General features: G+C 39.3%; 1 protein-coding gene across 2 annotated transcripts in view; it reads left to right on the plus strand.

Moving 5' to 3' along the window:
- nAChRalpha4 (nicotinic acetylcholine receptor alpha4) overlaps positions 1 to 15,000 on the plus strand; it is a 734,137-nt gene that overhangs the window by 29,673 nt on the left and 689,464 nt on the right. The gene's annotated exons all lie outside the window — the stretch shown is intronic.

Raw genomic sequence — 15,000 nt, forward strand, 5'->3', positions numbered from 1 at the left:
CCCTCACCCTTAGCTCCTTCCTTCCTCACCCTTAGCTCCTCCCTCCTTGCCCCTTAGCTCCTCCCTTCATCACACTTAACTCCTCCCCCTCACCCTTTGGTCCTTCCCCTCACTCGTAGCGCCTTCCCCTCACTCGTAGCTCCTCCTCCTCACCCGTAGCTCCTCCTACTCATCCGTAGCTCCTCTCTCTCACCCTTAGCTCCTCCTCCCATACTTAGTTCCTCCTCCCTCTTCTGTAGCTCCTTCCCCTCACCCAAAGCTCCTCCTCCTCACCCATAGCTCCTCCTCCTCACCCTTAGCTCCCCTCACCCTTAGAACCTCCTTCCCTCTCCCTTAGCCCCCTCCCCAGCTCACCCTTAGCTCCTCCCTCCTTCTCCCTTAGTTCCCCTTTTCACCTCACCCTTAGCCTCTCCCCGTCACCCGTATCACCTCCCCCACTCACCCTTAGCTTCTCCCCTCACACTTATCTCCTCCTTCCCTCACCCTTAGCTCCTCCCTCCCTCACCCTTAGCTCCTCCCTCCCCTTTAACCCCTCCCACTGTTTTTACCCTTCCCCCTCTTGTCCCTCTTTCCCATCCAGCTTTTATTTCATGAATGCGATAATCTCTTCTGTTGTAGCGTCACAGTTTTTTTTTTATATTTATTTTGAGACTGGTCAAGTTAGGCTTCTTGTGAATTTGGGGACATTTTTGTCCCCCAAAAAGCGAATGAGTGATACCTGGAGAGAGAGAGAGAGAGAGAGAGAGAGAGAGAGAGAGAGAGAGAGAGAGAGAGAGAGAGAGAGCTTATCTGTCGGTGAAAAGGCTGTTGATTGAATACAATACCAAACAGTGGGTTGTTTTGTCAGCTTGTGTCCTGTCGTCTTTCGATTTTAATATTAAAATACGATGAAAAAATGGTGTGGGTAGGAAGTAGTCCTTTTCTTTTGCTTGCTCTTTATTTGTCTTTGCTTTGTAGTTACCGCCAGCCACTTTATGACAAAAGTTGTTTCCCCACTTAAGTTTCACAATATGAGTTAAGTTGATGTTTCTTGAGTAATTCTGCTGTCGAGTTAAATTTCCCACAATTCCAAATCGATGAATATATTTTTCATATTTGCTGAAAGTGTATTAGTTCATAATTATACCATTCTTCTGCTTTTCATAACGGTAAGTGAATGATTAACCTGAATAATAATAAAGTTTTTCACTGGACTTTTTATTACATCCTAACGCAAGCCATTATTCATGCATTTAACCCCCCCCCCCTCCTACCCAGTGTATTAGCAATAAATCGGCTCTTTAATTAATTTGGTCAGCACTAATGGGCCATTAATTAGTATTTTTTATATTACTTTATTAACTACTTTTATTTTGTTTTTCAAAGTTATGAGCTTTTGATTAGCTTTCTGCCAAAGCTGCCTGCGAGTTTGTAGTTATATTACTCATATTTCGTAAAAGTGATAAAGTATCGATCATCTCTTGTTTATGCTTTTAAAAAAAACTGTTTTCATACACGTTTTGGGTTTAGCATTTAACTTTAGCTTATTTTCAGGTAGGGCTATGAATTACATGTCCAGATAGGGTTATGAATTACATTTCCAGACAGGGTTATGAATTACATGTCCAGATAGGGTTATGAATTACATTTCCAGATAGGGTTATGAATTATATTTCCGGATAGGGTTATGAATTACATTTCCAGAAGGGGTTATGAATTACATTTCCAGATGGGGTTATGAATTACATTTCCAGATGGGGTTATGAATTACATTTCCAGATGGGGTTATGAATACATTTCCAGATGGGGTTATGAATTACATTTCCATACGGGGTTATGAATTACATTTCCCCAGATGGGGTTATGAATTGCATTTCCGTATGGGGTTATGAGTTACATTTCCAGATGGGGTTATGAATTACATTTCCAGATTAGGGTTATGAATTACATTTCCATACGGGGTTATGAGTTACATTTCCAGATGGGGTTATGAATTACATTTCCAGATTAGGGTTATGAATTACATTTCTAGATGGGTTTATGAATTACGTTTCCAGATAGGGTTATGAATTACATTTCCAGATGGGTTTATGAATTGCATTTTCAGGTTAGGGTTATGAATTAAATTTTCAGAGAGTTTTATGAATTACATTTCCAAATGTGGTTATGAATTACCTTTCAGCAATGTAATTTATGCAAATGACTTTCTTTGTAATTCGCATTTCTTTTGATATACATAACAGGCAAATTTTATTTTTTTATTTTACCGAAAATGCGAACACTGCTTAAACAGTAAATTAATGTTGTATTGATTTTTAGTTTTCTGTAAAGGAAAGCTATTGTGCCGGCTTTGTCTGTCCGTCCGCACTTTATTCCGTCCGCCCTCAGATCATATAAACTACTGAGGCTAGAGGGCTGCAAATTGGTATGTGGATCATCCACCCTCCAATCATCAAACATACCAAATTGTAGCCCTCTAGCCTCAATAGTTTTTATTTTATTTAAGGTTAAAGGTAGCTATGATCGTGCTTCTAGCAACGATATAGTATAGGCCACCACCGGGCCGTGGTTAAAGTTTCATGGACCGCAGCTCATACAGCATTATGCGGAGACCATCGAAAGAGAGATCTATTTTCGGTGGCCTTCATTATACGCTGTAACGGCTCATTTTTTACTTGTTTTTTTCCAAATAACGTGTAAATTATAATTCACTCTTTTTCCATATCTCATTCGCAATTTTGTATATATATTTAATATTTAAAATTTCAGATCTTACTACCTCACATCCCTTCACGTCTTTTCAGAATTAAGGTGTTCTTATCTCCCAAATAGCGTAAAATCTTCATCTTTTCTCAAAGATCCCTTGCGTACCTATTTATCCTTAATAGCTATTATTCCTTCTGTTTTCATTCAGTCCGCATCTCTTCAATAGACTCGAATCGGTATATTTTCACAGAACTTTAGGCTGTCACTTTAATCTTGGTTAAATCATGTAAGTGGCCCAAAGTAACTAGGCTGTGTGTGTAAAAATAGTGTTCGATTATGATCCTAAGCATCAATTTTACAATTTTTATTCTCTCTACTTCCCCCTCCCCCCTTTGTCTTTCATATAATTGATTAGGCTAATATCTCATCAGAGATTATGTTCTCCATTAACATTGTTTATTTCCCGGAGAGGCCCAAGATTCCCAAACTGTTCTTTGTAAGAAGAAGAAAGAGGAGAATAAAGTGGGGGAGTAATTGATTGCTAATATTTTCCCTCTGTCAGCTGTTCTTTGTGTCAGTTTATTTCATGTAATTGATTAGGCTAATATCTCAACAGAGATTAAGTTCTCCACTAACAACAATGTTTACATCCCGGAGAGGCCCAAGATTCCTAAGCTGTTCTTTGTAAGAAGAAGAAGGAGGAGTGGTATTTTCTCCCCTCTGTCAGTTTATTTTATATAATAACTGCTTAGGTTAATATTACACTTGACATTGTGTTTTCCAGTAACATTGTTTACTTCCCGGAGAGGCCCAAGATTCCTAAGCTGTTCTTTGTAAGAAGAAGAAGAAGAAGAAGAAAGAGGAGTGGCGTTCGATCGGCCGTGATTTGTTGACGTCCCCTTCTGACAAGTTGTTATTCAAGAGGGTTGAAGTCTTCTTTCTAATCGGATCAAGAAGTCTGCTTACGAAGCCATTCCTCGTTTTACAGCTCTCGAGTGGGTTGCGGTGGAGGTAGCAGTTGACTCTCTGGCTTATACCACGCCTGTTTACCTTTTTATTCATTTGCTTGTTTGCTCCTCGCAGTGGTTCAGGTTGATTTCGTTGTTTGTTTGTCCAGCCCGTTTTTGTTCATCGCTGTTTTCATGGCACCTTTTATATGACTTTTTATTTATCTCGTATACTAGGTTTTTCATAAAACCGGAAGTATGTATGTAGTATCCTTGTGTGTGTGAGATGCGGTGGTTCGCCGGCTTCTTGATTTATAGATTTAAAAGAGAAAAATAAAAATTTTCGCCCTTCTCCCTCCTTATATTGGTCCATGGACCGAAATTTTGTCATGCTTAAGGCTTATGCATTTTTGAATCCACGCAAAAACTCGTTGTGGTAAAAGTTGTTGTCAAGAAATGGCAGCTGTATACGATCACCCGAGGTACCAGTTAGTAGGATTTGGTAAAACATTACTGAAGACATTAACAGACATTTGTTGAGCATCTATATTGGTGTTATGCATTGCTCCAGTTGTGTATGGGATAGTTTGGAACTTTTTGTATGATGAGTTATGTAGTGGGCAGCTGTGTACTGGGTATGGTCATGATGTCTGCAGCAGTTATGTAGTGGGCAGCTGTGCACTGGGTAGCTTGAGCTTGAACAGTTCTGTAGGAGGCAGTTTATACAGAATATATCTGCATGGAACACATGCTTGTAAGACTTTCGTTTTGGACAATATTGTTCTGGACAACTGTACACTTGACCACTGCCTTTGGAGCATCTGCTTTAACATTATGGACAATTTTATTTTGCTCAACTGTAGCCTACACATGACCATTGCGTTTGGAACAGCTGTTTATTGAGGGGGAGGGGGGGCGATACGCCTGGCACAATCGACTACGGTGTAGCCGAGTTCAAAACAGAAGCCTATCGGACAATCACATTCAGGATAAATGAGTTTGGGATGTGATATGCCCAAATGCACGTAATACAATTATGATCGGAACAAATGCGCGCTCTGTGTTTCCTATTGTCTTCTGTAACTTCTTTTAAAATGAACTTCATATTCTTTGGAAGCTTGAATTTCAAGTCTGGGACCCCTGTGGTGGGCTTGCTTCATATGAATGTGGGTTTATCTTCTGAGTAATAATAAAAGTAATGAGTTCCAAAAGTGAAAAATAATAAAATGAGAAAAATAATCTAAACCTTCAAGTTGATATTACCCTTTATCAGCGGGACAAAAAAAAATAAAAATAACCAACGATTAAGAACGCTGTAATGTATAAATGCTAGACCGTTAGAATTTCAAGACAGAACTCAGTTATTCAATTCTGTTGAAAGGTGAAAGATTGATTTTGAAATAAGGCGGTTGACTGTAAAGGAAAGTTGACAGGGGTTGACGAATTGAAAATAGAATAATTGAAGGGTGTTGGTAGAAGTTTGCAGGTTACAAATGACGCCGGATGTTAGCTTATCCCCGTAGGGGCTAGTGCCGTCAGTGCACTGCACGTGGTGCACTGTAGGCATTACTTAAGGCTCTATGCAGCGTTCCTTCGGCACCTAGCTGCAACCCCTTCATTCCTTTTACTGTGCCTCCTTTCATATTCTCTTTCTTCCACCTTTCTGTCCACCCTCTCCTAACAATTGCTTCACAGTGCAACTGCGAGGTTTTCCTCCTGTTACACCTTTCAAACCTTCCCTCTCAGCGCTGAATGACCTCATACGTCCCACCGTTTGGCCTTTGGCCCAGATTATACATTCCAGTCCTTATTAAGCAGTTACTTGCAGAAGTACCTGATTCAGTTGCTAATATTCTCGAAGCAGTCACTCTGTGTCAGATTCTCCTTTTGACTTTTTCCATTGTGTACTTGCACGATATGCAGTTGTAAAGTAGAGGTTATCGTTTTTTGTGTTTAATTCTTTTCTGCAACTGGTTTCCTTCATACTTTATTAACTTTTCATGTTTATTACTCATTATTATTATTATTATTATTATTATTATTATTATTATTATTATTAGTAAAGTAGAAGTTATCTGTCTTTTCACATAATTCTTTTCTACAGCTTGTTTTTTTCATATTGTATGAAATTTTCATATTTAGTACTCATTATTATTATTATTATTATTATTATTATTATTTACCTAGGCGTTTACCATGAAGCAGCAGTTCAATACGCAATCGCCAAATATTGCAGCTTTAAATTTTGCATTTTACCAGCATGGAGCTGCAACCGCACCCATTAATGTATCCATCGGGCAATTCCCGCTCACATTTTTCGGGTACGTCGACTGTACCCCGCGCATTATTCTAGAGCGTATTTGAAATGTTCATTCTTTGATCAAAATACATTTTTCGCGTACACTTTTGGAAACGTGGACACATGGATTACCTGTGTTACGTTTTTATTTCCGTAGTGAAGCTTTATGTTCGTTTAGATTTGATAAATTTGATAAATTAGACGCTGCTCTTTACCGAAAGTCTTGTGTTTGGTTCATTTAAGGGCAATGTCGTAGGGACGTCTGCATATAAGACAAATATGTATATATATATATATATATATATATATATATATATATATATATATATATATAGTATATTATATATATATACATATATATATATATATATATATATATATTCATATATATATATATATATATATATTTATATATATATATATATATATATAGTATATTATATATTATGTACATATATATATATATATATATATATATATATATATATATATATATATATATATATATATATATATATATATATTTATATTTATATATATATATATATATTATATGTCACTAATATATATATATGACAATATATATATATTATATATATATATATATATAGGCCACAGGAAAATAGCCAGGGCCACATGAAAATAAAAGAAGGAGTACCAAGCGCATTGTGCCTCGAAAATGGGTTGAAAGAACACGAAAGCGCTTGGTACTCCTTTTATTTTTCCTGTGGCCTTGGCTAAATATATATATATATATATATATATATATATATATATATATATATATATATATATATAATAAAATTTGCCATCTTTAGATCCACATTCCTTGGAATTCGTTACGCGATGATTGACAGCAGGAACCTGGATCTCAGAGCTCCTGGCTAGAAGAGAGAGAAGAAGAAGAAGAAGAAGAAGAAGAAGAAGAAGAAGAAGAAGAAGAAGAAGAAGAAGAAGAGTACCGCTGGTTTTTGAATAATAGAATAAGCGGAAGCGTTGAGTAAGATCTCGGGGTAAACTCTCTCTCTCTCTCTCTCTCTCTCTCTCTCTCTCTCTCTCTCTCTCTCTCTCTCTCATAGCACATCCCGTAAAAGTGAACCGCTCCCTAATTGGATTTAAGATGAGCATAAAGCATAAAAAAAAAGAGAATAGAATATGACTCCGTAGAGAAAAGGAGCTTTCGGACGGGGGAGAGAGAGTCTGCCGGCCGTGGAAATGAGCGCCTCGGGACTGAGCGTTGGTACTGTTAAAGAAAATTGTCTGTGTAATTTATATACAGTATATAAATTTATATATATGTATATATATATATATTATTCATATATAAATCTAAAGTATATATACATGTATATATACACATAACATACATACATTCATACATACATACGTACACTGTGGTCTCGTAGATGGAGAATAGAGATCCTCACTTGAAAATTCAAGGCGATACCAAGACTTTCGACTTTATAAGTCATCTCCAATACCCTGAATATGACTATATATATATATATATATATATATATATATATATATATATATATATATATATATATATTAACAATAAATAGTTTATTTATATAACTATATCCTTCGGCATAAGGAAACTTGATCTTAGAAAGAGCAGGGAACGACGGAGGGTCAAGAAGATAGGACAGTTTGCTTTCATCTCGAGTACACATTTGCTGATGCCTCCTCCTTGCTCTCGTACTGCTTTTCATTGTCTTCCTTTCTGTGGTTTAGGCGGAGGTCTCGTTCTTCTCTCCGTTATTCCTTTAATAACCATATCATTTTTTGTTTACGTAATTCATGGTCCATTTTTTTTCTTTTTTCTAGAATATTGTATCTCTTCTCTTCGGAGTTTGAAATACGTGTATCCAGACACGTCTTGACAGTTCGATCTCTCAAACATTTCGTCCCTTTGCTTTTTCACTTATTTGCCGCACCTAAAAACACACACGCACACACACACACACACACAATTTTTCCTTTGATGTCCTTTCCCGGTAGAGCACAAAACCCCGGTGACTGAACGCCTCCCATTTCCCCTCGCGTAAACAAAAGGCCTCTCTTTGTCTCCTTTCGATATGGCGGGTGTAAATTCACTTTGACTTCTTTCAATATGGCGGCTATAAATCTCCCGAATGGGTAGAGAATCGCTCCTTTAAGAGTTGGATCGTATAACAACTCTCGGCTACGCGCTAACATCCAGCCGCCACTGCTGCGGTCGTGGTATTGTTTCCACTTAGTGGGACATTGACGTTTTCACTTTCTCTCAGGAGAGGTTATTGTTTGGGTTTGCGCTTTGTTTATTGCTGCTGACAGTTTTCCTTTTTTTGGTTTTCGATGCTTCCGCTTCTTCAATTCGTCACGTCCTCCGCAGGAGAGTCAGTGTACCTGCCGTGGTGCACTTTAGGCATGACTTAATGAAGGTTCTTTGCAGCGTCCCTTCGGCCCGTAGCTGCAACTCCTTTCGTTCCCTTTACTGTACCTCCTTTGTGTTCTCTTCCTTCCGTCTTACTTTTCGTCCTGTCCTAACAATTATTTCAACATTATTTTCAGCGCTGAATGACCTCATAGGCCCCAGCGCCTAGCCTTGGGCTTAAATTTTATATTCCAATTCAAAATTCGTTAAGTGAAGAAGATTGGTTAGACCTCAAGAGACTGAATTTCATGTACAGTGACTATATTTAATTTGTTAACAACTAACTTTAAATCTTCTTTGTTCCTGAACATGATAATAGAAACCTTGCAGTTAATACAGTCCGCACCATTGCTCGATTTGTAACGATTTCAGAATGAAACTCTAGCAAGGGATCTATACGTCAACGCGCAAACATATTAGGGTACTTGGACTGCTCACTTGTGTGTCTAGTTGAAAGCCATCAATGTCCGCATCGTCCTGAATAGCCAATCTCGTACCGTGCTTCCATTTCGTGACTCGCTAAGGTGGTAACACCGTATTTAGTGGTTTTGGGTAGGTGGTTATTCCTTGGGTTGCCTTCAACTTCACAGCTTTATATATATATATATATATATATATATATATATATATATATATATATATATATATATATACACACATGTGTATATATACATATGTATATATATAATATACATATGTATGTATATGTTTGTATGTATCATTCTACATGAAATCTGGGTATTTTTTGTAAGGTTGAAACATTTGCAGAATAATTGATCGGATCTTTTAAGCATCCAGGGATCTTTTAAGATCACAGGGATTTTGTGAAGCATCTAGGGATTTATTTCGGCATCCGGTAATTTTTTTTTATCAAATACCGAGGGATTTTTCAAGCATCTAGGGATTTTCGGAATCGTCTGGAGATTGCTTAAGCATCTAGGGACTTTTTTTTTTAAACATTCGGGGATTTTTCAAGAATCTGGGGGAATTTCCAAGGATCTTTTGAATATCCAGGGATCTCTTCATTATCCAATCGTCTCGTAAGTATCCAAGGATTAGGCTATGTATTGAATGGAAATTCTTGAAGCGGTGCTTTTCCGTTAACCGACTGTTACGATAAGATTCCTGAAGTTGATTCAATCACAAGTATTGTGGTTGAAATTATTTCAGGAATATTATCATAACTTTCTTTAACTGAGAACTTCTGATGTTGTCTTCTAACTGGCTATGCCTTAAGGATTATTAAGGGTTCATGGTTTTACTAAGCATAAACACGTTTACTCTGTTTAGGTATTGATTATGTTTAGGTACCTTGATGCCTAGCTCCCCAGTACCGGAGCCATTTTCCCGAGATGCAACCGAGCACCGGGAGCTTTCTCTGCAAAAGGCGGGAGGCCATATCTTAAAAACTAACCATAGAATTTTCTTGAAAATTATCTCATTATGTTTCCCAAATTTGCGAACCGTTGGTGGTCTGATTTCCACACTGTCAAACTGGCGTGTCAAGTCCGAGGATAAACTGCAAAAATTTTTGGCAGTATTTCAAGATGGACATCCGAAATAGGCCTATCCTTTACCCCTGGAGAGAGGGATGTGTTGGGAGGGGGGGGTGGAAGGAAAGGGAGATGGTGGGCATTTGGCGTGGCAAATCCGAGGGTCCACTATGCTAGACTTTCTACTCCCAAACATTGAAAAAATTCAACATCCTTAATGTTGACAGTGTTTCAAAATGGTCATCTAAAATAGGCCTACCCTTTTCCCCCTGGGGCGACCGGGGTAGGGGGAGATTTGGTGGGCATTTAGCGTGGCAAATCTGAGGGTTAACTGTGCTGGACTTTCTACTCCCAAGCACCTCAACGTCGTAGATTTTGACTGCATTTCAAGACGGGCATTTGAAATAGGCCTACACATTTCCCAGGGTTTGGCGGTGGATTTGGTGGGCATTTGGCGTGGCAAATCAGACGGTTTGCGGCGCGATCAATACCCACTGTTGGATTACTTGGCATTGCCAGTGTTTTCCGTCAACGACAACAGCAGCCGTTACCTAACTAACGGTGGCTTCAGCTCAGTGCTACGTAGCCTCTGACGGTCAACTCGGCTTGGACGACTTAGAACCGTTCCTTTAAAAATCCTCCTGGGCGGCCGTTGGTCTCGACATTGTCCCTTTAATAACACTCTGTAAACATATTGCCCGGATTAATCAGGTCAGTAGTTTCAGATCTGAAGCGAAGTGTATGTCATGCGGATTTCTGTGTTGTCATTTGATGGCGCTTACGTAGTTACTTGAGTTTCTTCTTCTTCTTTTTCTTCTTCTTCTTCTTCTTACCACGTTTGTGAGGAGTGTTCTCGAGGGTTGAGTCAGATCTGGTGAGATGGATGACCTCCCACGATTTTGGAAAACGGCTGGGCTCGCTCGTCCGGTTTGTGTGGAGTCTCTCTCTCTCTCTCTCTCTCTCTCTCTCTCTCTCTCTCTCTCTCTCTCTCTGTTTTATACTGTTTTATACTATTTTACTCTTTCTCCATTTTCCACTTCTCTCTCTCTCTCTCTCTCTCTCTCTTTGTTTTGTACTATGTTTTATATTATTTCACTTTCTCCATTTTACACTGTCTCTGTTATACTATTTTACTATCTTTTACACTATTTTACTCGTCTCTCTCTCTCTCTCTCTCTCTCTCTCTCTCTCTCTCTCTGTTATACTATTTTACTCTCTTTTACACCATTTTACTCCCCCCCTCCTCTCTCTCTCTCTCTCTTAAAGCGACGCGAGAACAGCCCTGGACAATTGCTGCTGAAGAAGTGACCCCTTTCCTGTTTATAAAGTGCACGCGATTCCGAGAACACCTTTTCAGTCACACAGAGACCAGGTTATATCTATCTTCGCTTTATATTTGAAGCAAAGAGAGTAAATGTCATTAAACAGAATTACACTCTTAAGAGGGCTGTTGGAATGGAATATAGAGTTTAGGCCAAAGGCCAAGCACTGGGTCTTATGAGGTCATTCAGCGATGGAAAGGATGTTCAGAGTAGGTAGGTTTGAAAGGTGTAACAGGAGGAAAGCTTCGCAGTTGCACTATGAAATGATCATTAGGAGAGGGTGGATAGCAAGATGGAAGAAAGATAATAGGAATGGAGGTACAGTAAAAGGAATGAAAGGGGTTGCAGCTAGGGGCCGAAGGGACGCTGCAAAGAACCGTTAGTAATGCCTACAGTGCACCCCGTGAGGTGCACTGACGGGCTACCTCCCTACGGGGAGAAAAAAAAAGAGGGCTGTTATAGTGAATTGTTATTATATTTAAAGGAAAGGAGTAAATGTAATTAAACAGAATTACATTCTCAAGAGGGCTTGAGACGTAAATTGGAGTTACGGTTGTAATGATAATGGTTGTGATTATATCTCATTACCATTTTCATAACCAATAGAGAGTGTGATGATTTTTGTTTTGAGTTGTGTTGATGGTGGTGATACTTGAATGATATTGAGGATGATAGTTGTATCTCATTGCCTTGATGGTACACAGGAACTGTGAACATTGATTTTTGGCTACAGTAGTTTTGCAAATGATGATGATGATGATACTAAGAGATAGTGAGGATGATGGTTGTATCTCATTGCCATGCTGATACAATGCACCTAGAACTTTGAATTTGAGAATTTGACTACAGTTTAGTAAATAATGATGATGGTGATGGATAATAATTGTATCATATTGCTATGATGATACACAGCAAATATAACACTGATTTTTGGCCCCATTTTTGTAAATGGTGATGATGATGATACTTAAATTATTTAGAGGATAATAGTAGTATATCATCGACACGATGATACATAGCAAATATAACGTTGATTTTTGGTACCAGTTTGGGAATGATGATGATGATACTTAAATGATATTGAGGATAATAGTTATATCTCATTGCCACGATGATAATCAGCCATAACGCTGATTTTTGGCCCTAGCTTTGTAAATGGTGATCAAGATGATGATGATACAGTAATCAGGCACCTGTGAAACTGACTTTTTGGCTCCAGTTTTGTAAATGGTGATGATGATTCTGATGATTCTGATGATGATACAGAGAAATCAGGCAATTATAACACTGATTTTGGGCTCAAGCTTTGTATATGGTGATAAAGATGATGATGATGATACAATATAATCAGGCAACTATAACACTGATTTTTGGAATCGGTTTTGTAAATGGGGGTAAAGATTCTAATGATGATTCTGATGATGATACAGTGCAATAAGGCAGTTACAACGCTTAATTTTGGCTCCAATTTTGTAATTGGTGATAAAGATGACGATGACACGATGTAATCAGGCAATTGTAACACTGACTTCTGGCTCCAGTTCTGTAAATAGGGATAAAGATTCTGATGGTGATGCATTGTAATCAGGCAGCTATCGCGCTGAGTTTTCGCTCGGGTTTTGTCAAAAATGGTGGTGGTGATACTGATGATGATACAGTGTAAAATCATCAAGCGTCTCCCCCTTCCCGAAGGATCTTAAGAGACTGTTTGTTTACATCTCCCGTAGAATCGCTTCCGTCTCTGCCGTTTCTCTTATGCAAATAGGCCTCGCATATCTCTCTTGTCTCTTCTCCCTTTTCGCTTTCACCTCCCCCCCCCCTCCCCAAGTTTGTTTGCCTATTCTAGCACTTGAAAAGGTTTGGGGTTGGGGGAGGAGGGTTGAGGGTAGGGGGGAGGAGGAGGGTTGAGGGTAGGGTAGGAGGAGGAGGGTTGAGGGTGGGGGAGGAGAAGGAGGGTTGAGGGAAGGGGAGGAGGAGGGTTGAGGGAAGGGGCAGGAGGGTTGAGGGAGGAGGAGGAGGAGGATGGTTGAGTGCAGGGGAGGATGAGGAGGAGGAGGGTTGAGGGTAGGGGAGAAGGAGGAGGAGGGATGGTTGAGGGAAGGGGAAGAGGGGGTTGAGGGGGAGGGGAGGAGGAGGGGAGGCGGGCTGAGGGTAGGGAGGAGGAGGAGGAGGGTTGAGGGTAGGGGAGGGAGGAGGAGGAGGAAGGTTGAGGGCAGGGGAGAAGGAGGAGGAGGGTTGAGGGTAGGGGAGGAGGAGGAGGAGGAGGAGGAGGGATGAGGACAGGGAAGGAGGGTTGAGGGCAGGGAAGGAGGAGGAGGAGGAGGAGGGTTGAGGGTAGGGGAGAAGGAGGAGGAGGAGGGTTGAGGGTAGGGGAGAAGGAGGAGGAGGAGGGTTGAGGGCAGGGGAGGGAGGAGGAGGAGGAGGAGGAGGTGTGTTGAGGACAGGGGAGAGGAGGGGAGAGCGGTTGGATTGCACTGAACTGAAGAAGCGCTTCGTTTTTGTTTCTATTGTTTACGATTCAAAGCCCCTCTCTCTCTCTCTCTCTCTCTCTCTCTCTCTCTCTCTCTCTCTCTCTCTCTCTCTCTCTCTCTCTCGTCCCCGGCTTAAAGCTGAACAAAAAAAAAAAAAAGAGAGAGAGAGAGAGAGAGAGAGAGGGAGAATTCATGTGCTGAAGGAGTAAAGGATGTTCTCTGTCACCCACCACCACCTACAGTATTTCAGGGTCTTAAGAAAGCTCGGCTCTATGTTCTTATTCTTCTTCTTCTTCTTCTTCTTCTTCTTCTTCTTCTTCTTCTTCTTCTTCTTCTTCTTCTTCTCTGAATGCACTCTGTGTTTTGTAATCGCCTTTTCGAAATCTCCCTCTATAGACGGATGTGAATATTTTTTTATGCATTTGTGTTTTTCCTCCAGCGTTGCGTGGACGACCTCGTTTTTTGCGACACCAGATCTCAAAAAAAAAGATAAAGAATCACAGAACGAGCCATGTACCATCTTCTTGATAAGGTCAAAGGGAACAGAAGAAAAGCAGAATGGAATCAAAACAAGTAAACAGAAGAACGAGGGATTTCGACGAATCTATCTAACTGTATTGAGTGGATGATTTAGATTTCGTCTTGATTAGGGAAGCTTCGGACACAGCAATGTCATTTGTTCATGGTAGTAGTTGGAGCTTCTTCGTCAGTATTAGCTGTTGTAGGAAACGCGCGCGCGCACACACACACACATACACAAACACATATATACATATATATATATATATATATATATATATATATATATATATATATATACATACACACACACACACACACACACACACACACACACACACACACACACACACACTACTCTCAACACTGATGAGAAAATAACGACAAAATGCACAACATTTACATTAGAAAACATATTATCCACAACTATGAGAGCTCTACTATTGTTATTAATACCACTGACACATTATTATTATTATTATTATTATTATTATTATTATTATTATTGGTTTCTCTTTTCTCATCACCAGCAACGTAGATCATTGTCGATCGTCTGTCATCCATAAGTTTTCCCAAAAATTTTAGACGGAATTTTTTTTCAGTGACACATCGAACAATTTAACATGAAAAGCCCAAAAAGAGAAAATGAATTAAGTAGATATATTAAGTAAATTTATATCAGAAAGAAAGAGAGGAAGAAAGAAGGAAAGGAAGAAAGAAAGAGGAGAATAAAAAGGATGAAAGAGAGAGAGAAAGAAAGAGAAAGGAAGAAAGAGAAAGGTAGAAAGGAAGAGAGAAAGGCAGAAAGAAAGAGAGAAAGATAGAAAGGAAGAAAGAAAGAGAGA

Source organism: Macrobrachium rosenbergii, chromosome 55, assembly GCF_040412425.1.
Source record: "Macrobrachium rosenbergii isolate ZJJX-2024 chromosome 55, ASM4041242v1, whole genome shotgun sequence".
NCBI classification, from domain to species: Eukaryota; Metazoa; Arthropoda; class Malacostraca; order Decapoda; family Palaemonidae; genus Macrobrachium; species Macrobrachium rosenbergii.